This window comes from Echinops telfairi, unplaced genomic scaffold (assembly GCF_000313985.2).
Source record: "Echinops telfairi isolate 266 unplaced genomic scaffold, ASM31398v2 ScPeMD7_30;HRSCAF=105, whole genome shotgun sequence".
Lineage (NCBI taxonomy): Eukaryota > Metazoa > Chordata > Mammalia > Afrosoricida > Tenrecidae > Echinops > Echinops telfairi.
The window spans coordinates 3,785,640-3,793,477 of NW_022103927.1; positions in this window are offsets into that span (position 1 = coordinate 3,785,640).

Sequence of the window (7,838 nt, forward strand, 5' to 3'; positions counted from 1 at the left end):
CATGGAGCCCCGGAGAACATGATGCTGCGTGGCACTGGTCAATCACAAAAGGACGAATATTGCAGGAGCCTACTACTGGAAGAACAGAAACCCAGACAGACTTGCCTGCCAAAGGGAGCAGACTTTGGAGGTTCCAAAGGGGGGGAGCGCAAGGGAGAGCAGAAGAAGCCATTGACTAGAGGATGGACGGTGTTGCATGGATGGAGGTCCCCAAGAGGCAGAAGAGAAATCAGAGTCGGGAAGGGATAGCATCTAGGGGTGTGTGTGTGTGTCTGTGTGCTGATGAGTGCTTTGAACTACTGAATACAGAGCTGGTGGTCTCCAATGTAAGCCCCCTCCCCCCACTCAATTAGCAGAACAAAAAACTCAGGGGGCTTCCGGTCAGAATCCCAATGTTTCCTGATCCTTAGATCCTAGTTCCTCATCTGTCTGAGCAGAAAATGGTGTTCGTTCACACGCACGGCCATCGAGTTGATTCCGACTCATAGCAACCCTTGAAGACCAGGTAGAACGGCCCTGGGAGTAGAAAGCCCCGTGCTTCTCCTGGGAGGGGCTGGTGGTTTCAAACCGCCGGCCTTGCAGTTAGTAGCCTAACGCATATAACCTACTATGCACCAGGGCTCCTTCACAGAGTCCAGGGAGGCCAAAGGGCTTACCTGTCCAAGGTCACAGAGCCTCGAAGGCAGTGTTCTCAGCCTTCCCAAGGCCGCGACCCTTTCAGACAGGTCCGCATGTGGTGGAGACCCCCAACCATAACATAATTTCGTTGCTACTTCATCACTGTCATTTTGCTACTGTTGTGATTCGTCATGTAAATTGTAATGTGTTTTCCGATGGTCTTAAGCGACCCCTGTGAAAGGGTTGTTCCACCTCCAAAGGGGTGGCGACCCACAGGTTGAGAACCGCTGGCTGCGAGGTTTGTGCACCCGACTGCTTTCCACAAGGTCAGCCATTCGCGCTCACCAGCTGCCTTGCAGGGCAAAGACGAGACTTTCTGCTCCTGTGGACCTTTATCGTCCTGGAAACCCACAGGGGGCAGTTCTACTCTGTCCCATAGGTCGATAGGAGTTGAGATGGATTCGATGGGAGGGAGTTTGCCGCGTGTTGTGGACAACACCATCCACTCTCTGGTCTATGATATGGTGTCCACACAACATCCAAATCCCTGCAGTCCTGTTTCACAGAACGCATGGGGACAAAGTGGCTGCCACAATGGGTGAAGCCTGATGGGAATGGTGAAGATGGCCTGGGACCCCACCCTGTTTGGCTCTGTTGAACATAGGGTGGCTGTGAGTCTCAACCAGCTTGGTGGTTGAACAGGGAGAGCAACGCTATCCTGTTACATCAGGTTGTCGTCGCTAGGTGCCAGCCAAGTAGGTTCCGACTCACAGCAACCACGCGGACAACAGAAGAAAACACTGTCCGGACCCATCCTCACAATTGTTCTCGATCCTGAGCTCCGTGTGGCAGCCACTGGGTGTTTGGACCGGGTCCGGACGAGGCAGCCCCCATCTCCTCGGCTCCTCAGGAAGATAGAACTTCAAGGCCCCCATTTCTAGCCTCTCCGGAAGATAAATGACCTATTGACGTCTGCATCTTCTGCCCCAGCATTCCAAGGAGCTTATCTCTCCAGACCAAGGTTGTGCAGCCCCTGTCCCAGCACGCCAGGGAGCAGGTTGGCAAACAACAAAGGCACTGCCCACGGATCGCCTCCTGACTCAAGGTCCTGCAGCTGCAAGCAAAAAAATCTCCCTTATTGTCAATGTTTACCTCCCTAGCTCAAGCCCTATATATCTCCCACTGCCTCACCGACAAGCTGCGATTGCTCTAACCTAACTCATTGGGTCTCGGAACCCACCCGGGAGCTCAGGATGCCCCTGTCCCTTTCTCTGCTCTCCCTTCCCTCCCGGGAGTTCTTTCCCTGCCTCAATAAAACCTTTCCCAAGTCCACATTCCTGGCTAAATCCTATCTCTGTTCCGAGTCTCCATCTCCAACCTCTCCAGGGCCTTTCTCTTTGTCGCTGCTCCTCTGCTCTGCCAGGCAGGATGTCCTTCTAACAGGCCCAACCTACGGGAGACCGACTCTCGCCATTGGCTTGCTGTTTTGGCAGTCCATGTTCTTGTTAGGTGCCACCGAGTTGGCCTGACGCATTTTGACCCTGTGCACAACGGAAGGGCCACTGTCCGGTCCTGCGCCATCCTCACAGTGGGTCCCAGGCCTGAGCCCATCGTTGCAGCCACGGTGGCCATCCATCTCCATGAGGGCCTTCCCTGCCTTCGCTGCCCCTCCACCACATGATGTCCTTCTCCAGGGGCGGGTCCAAACTGACCACATGTCCGGAGTAGGTAAGACGCAGTCCCGCCAGCCTTGCCTCTAAGGAGCGCTCTGGCCGTACGTCTTCCAAGACGGATCCATGGGTCCTTTTAGCAGTCCAAGGTACTTTCAACATGCCGCTCCAGCACCACAATTCAAATGCGTCCATCCTTCTCCCGGCTTCCTGAGTCAGCATCGGACTTCCACGTGTATGAGGCGCCTGAAAAGCCCATGGCTTGGGGTAGGTGCAACTTGGTGCTCAAAGTAAAACCCATTCCCTCTGTCCCCGCCCGGGCCAGCGCACCTTCATATCTTTTTGGGGGGCTGCCAAGCAGCAAGACGCATGCGCGGGGACCGCCTGACTGTGCGCTTTAGGCACAGCCCAGATGCCAGGCGCAGTTGTTATGGCAACCGGGGCAGTTGTTAGGGCAACTGAAGGGGGCGGAGCTAGACCAGGGCTTCGGCTTCTTTATTTTTGACTGACCTTCCGCAGTGAACTCCGTGAAGCTTCTCTAAGTTCTTCTCCGAGTTGTTCTCAGGGTTGCGAGAACAACTTTATTCTCAGAATGGACAAAAGTCGATTTTCTACCCAGGAGCGTGTGCTAATCAAGTAACCCCCAGAAGGGGCCGGGTCCCGGCCGTTGTCCCTGCAGCGGATGCCGTGCACTCTGGTCACAGACGCATGTCGCTTAGGGACCTGGAAGAATGTCTTGCTCTCGCCTGGTCCTCTAACCACCCTCTCCTTTGCTATCGGCATCCATCTTTATCCGGCTTCTTCGGCCAGTTCTTGCATAGACCCAAGGCAGGGCTCTCAAGGTGGGAGACATGAATCCGTAGGGACGGACTCTGCCCCCGGGGCCTTCATTCCTTGACCATCGGGGCTCACAGCAGGCTCTCTGAAAATAGAAAGCGTCATCCATGCGGAGAATGACTCACCTTGCATACAATGCATAGATACCACATGTTTTCTTTCTCGGTCCCTCCCTCCCCGCTATTTGAAGATAAGTCACAAAGCATGGCTTCTGGGGTTCCAGTGCAGACACGCACTGATTTATTCCAAACAAAACCGGTTTAAACTCATCCCTACCACCCGTGGATGACTTGCAGACCAGTTCTCTGAGTCATTGGTCTCAGACTCCTTAGGGTACCCTTCCAAAAAGCCTCATCTACGGGGCTGCGGAGGCCCAGTCCAATTCAAGGAGGTGAGAGAGGGCAGCTCAGGAGGTGAAGCTGACTGTTTTTGGGTGTTCCGAAGGGGGCTTTCTGGAAGGACACAGGACAGTCATGGGACTTTATTAGGAAAAGGCTTTAAAAAATGCCCAGAGGAATATGCCCCCCCCCCCCAATGCAGATGCCATCAGGGAGGTATTGACATGGTACAAGAGCTCATCATGGAGGGGACTACACTCTATCCGATCGCACCCTGGGGAATGACTCCATCCTAAAGGCCACGCCTCCGAGAATCGTGGCCCAGCCACGGTGGCACGCAACCGGAACGGTCCCAGAGGGTTTCTGTGATTTTTGTTGCATATTGTTTTTGGACTGGCCCTTGTAGCTATAGTCAGGGCCTCTGTGTGTGTGGTTGTGTGGGTTCGAGACCCAACAAGGGTGCCTGGCGGAGAGGCTGGCACTGGGGCTGCCATCCAGCCTGGTTCATGCTTCGCCTGGAGGAGGATGGGGCGGCATCTTCTCGCATTCTTTTCTTAGAGAAGTGTCCCCTCTAGGAAAGGGGCTGGCCTTTTTTTTCTTCTTTTAACTTTTCATGTGGGGCCAGCTGCCTTCCTGCCCATGACAATTGTAGAGGAACCAGTCGTTGGACTTTGGGGGCTGGAGGACATGTTTGGAGCAAGTTTCATACCAAACACCAGGGAAGTGGTCCTCAGCTGCCTGGCAGAAGATGGCTACCCTTCGTCCCTGAGGCCCAGCCCCGAGAGAGGAGAGGAAGACATCGAGGGCCGCTGCTACCAGGCACCTGAGGACCACTCCCAGGGGCAGAGAAGAACACACCCATGGGAGAAATCTGGCTTCCTGGAGAACTGGTGGAACCCAGAAAGAGAACCAAAGGCCGCTCTCACAATGCATGCTCGATAGCGCGCCATGCTCTATTCAAAGAGTTGGGGGCCACACAAAGCCCGTGGCACACAGGGGATGGGGTGACACATGATCAAACTGGAGTGACATGCCAGGAAGGCTTGGTATGGCTGTTGGGGTTCCAGTTCAGGCACGCCCAGATTTATTCCAAACAAAACGGGCTGAAACTCGTCCCTACCATCCGTGGGGTGACTCGTAGACAAGTTCTCTGAGTCATCTGTGTACAAAGCCCGGTAGCATGGGTTTCAACCTTGTCTCATGTTACTTGCTGACAGTGTGACCTTGGGCCAACCTTGTCATCACCCTGCCTCCGGTTGTTTTTCTAATCTGTAGAAGGGCCTTCAAACCCTCTCCCCAGACAGCGTGCTGCCGTGGGGGGCCATGGCATTGATTCGGACTCATGGAAACTGTAGGGCAGAGTAGGACCAGCCCCCGAGGGTTTCTGGGAGCAGACTGTCAAGTCTTTCTTTCCACGGAGCAGCTGGTGCATTTGAACCACCTGCCTTTAGGTGAGTGGTCGGAAGCACCACTAGGTGCTCCGTTCCCAGAGGGCATGGCGAAGGTCAATGGGAGAAAGGCGTGGGGACCTCGTGGTAAGGCACTCAGAGCGTGTGGGTTCCCTCCTGATCCTCAGTGATGGCAACAAGACCGGACCTTACGCTTCACGAGACACTCGAGGTTCCTGGAATCCACCCGCAAACCTCTTGCCAAAGGGAAAGAGAACACAGGTCAGGAAATGTGAGTGCCCCACCATAATTGTTGTCAGCAAAACTTGGCCACCACATCTGGAGTCTGGCTTCCTGTGAGCAAGAGGCTGTTCATTTGAAAGGGGATTCAAGGTAAATGTCGCCTGTTATAAAAAAATGGACTCACATCTGTGTTAGTTTGGGTTAACTAGAGAAACAAATCCAGAGGCACTCGTATGTGTATAAGAAAGAGCTTTATATACAAGCGCAATTGAATATTGAGAAAACATCCCAGCCCAGTCCGGATCACATCCATAAGTCTGATGTTAGCCCATATATCTGACACCAATCTATAAATTCCTCTTCAGACTCACGCAACCCATGCAATGATGCCAAATGCAGGAAGATCAAAGGCCAGTGGGTGGAAAGTCTTGTGGATCCAGTGGCGTTGTAAGCATCTCTACACTGACAACATCCGACAAGAGATGTTGGACACATTAGCTGGCTAATGTCTATCTTCAAAAAGTGTCAAGGTCCCAGGTTGCGGGGGGCGGAGGCGACATGGTAACACCACGCATCTTGGGGTCCCGGACTAGAAAAGGGCCTCGTCGGTGGGACAGCGAGTGAGAGCTGAGTCACGTGTGTGGGTTGGTTCATTGTCTTGTGCCAATGTCAGTGTTTTCGTTTTGATTGACGTTTCGTGGTACAGAAGAACAGACACAGATGTCTTTGTTCAGGACGTACAGCCAGAAGTGCTCCTTTAGAAGCCACGATGGCGGGATTGCCTTGTTTACTTTGCAGAGGTTTCTCCCAAATCAAACAAAACAAACAAACAACAAACAAACAACCACTACCAACAACAAATCCAAACTCATTACCATCGAGTCAATTTTGACTCACGTAACTCTAAAAGACAGAGTAGAACGGCCCCTGTGGGTTCCCAAGGCTGAACTTGCAGTTGCTTTGTTGTGTATATTTTCTTGTTTAAAATCAGTTTGATGGGCACTTCTTCCACGTATCATACAATTCAATAGTTCCATCGTATCACGAAGAGTTATGCAATCTTTACATACAACCCATTTTGCTGTGTTTAGTTTCAACACACACAAACACACCTGGAGATCCCTCTCAAGAAAAACAGAAAAAGAACGAAGCCAAGCATGCTCTCAGTTCAGGGTTGAAAAACTTGCTTGGGGGCTCAGAAGTCGCTCCATGGGGGTTCGAGGGTTAGAAGCTCTTCTGTGGGGCACCTCCATCTGACTCCATCAAATCTCCAAAATCCCTGACCACTACCTGGCCCCGGTGGAAGCATTTTTGTTGTTGTTGTTGTTGTAGTATGTCAGCAAGTTGGTTCTGACCCATAGCCACGCTCTATACAACAGAATGCAACCCTGCCCGGGCCCGCGCCGTCCTCACACTCCATCCTCTGTCTGAGCCCGTTGTTGCGACCACAGCCTTCTTCGCTGCCCCTCGCTCGGCTTTACCAGGCGTGATACGGGACTTTTCCAGCGACTGGTCCCTCCTGACAGCATGTCTAGAGTATGTGAGAGCACGCCTCGCGTCCTGGCCTCGAAGGAGCCTTCTGCTGTCCTTCTTCCAAGAGAGACTTGTTGGTCTGGGGGACAGTCCATGGTGCGTCACAGTTTTTCTCCAGCACGATTCATCTGCGGTCTTCCTTATCCAGCGTCCAACTTCCTCATGCACACGAGGTCATGGAAATACCATGGCTTGGGGCAGACGTACCTGCGTCTTCAAAGCAACCTCCTTGCTTTTCAACCCGTCCGGACGTCTCGTACAAGAGTTACCTCTTGGCAAGTACGGGGACCGAGGGGGCAAAGCAGGCCCAGCATCTTGTGTTCTCCAAGAAATCTTTGCACCCCATCAAGGCAGTGCTTGTCCGCAGACAGGAAGGGGCAGGAACGAAGGATGAGGAAGGAAGTGGGGGAGTTCCAGGACGCATCGCCACCCACGTTGCCAAACAAAATGTGTATGGATTGTTGGACGGAAAACGCATCTGCTCCGGAAACTCTCCCTCAACCTGCACTAAAAAGGAGAGATCGTGTCACCACCCTAGAACAAATGGGGATGTCGAGGCTGGCGCTCAAAGCTGGTAACCTCTCTCTTCAGTTTCCATGGACCTGGAAGGCTGCTCTCCCACTCAGCCACCAGAGGGAGCGATTGCCTGTCCTATACATCAACCTTCTCCAGGCGCTGGCACTTACTTTGCATAAAAAAAAAATGGAGGTAAAACATTAAGTAAAACGAACTTTTTCTAGGCATAGAATTTCAGTCAGATTGATTACTGTCATCGTGTGATGCAATGGCTACTTCCGTCTCAGATTAAAACCAAAAACAAACAAGCGAACGAAAAACCCACTGCTGAGTCTGTCCTACAGAGTGGAAAGGCTCTGTGGCTGCCAATCTTTTTTTTTTTCCGTGGCTGTCAATCTTTACGGAAGCCGACGCCCACATTTTCCCCCCTCCAGGAACACCTGGTACTTAGAACCATCAACTTTTTGGTTAGTAGCGCAACACTCAACCTGTTGGGCCATTAGGGACTCTTCTATCTAGTTCCAAAATGCTTCCATCGACCCCCAAGCACACCTGCATGCCTCAGTCTCCCAGCCACTGGCAGCCACCAATCTGATTTCTGTCTCCGTAGAGCCACCATTCACAGATATTTCATATAAATAGAGGCACACAAGTCCATTTGATGTCTGACGTCTCTCACTTCGCGTGTGTTCAAG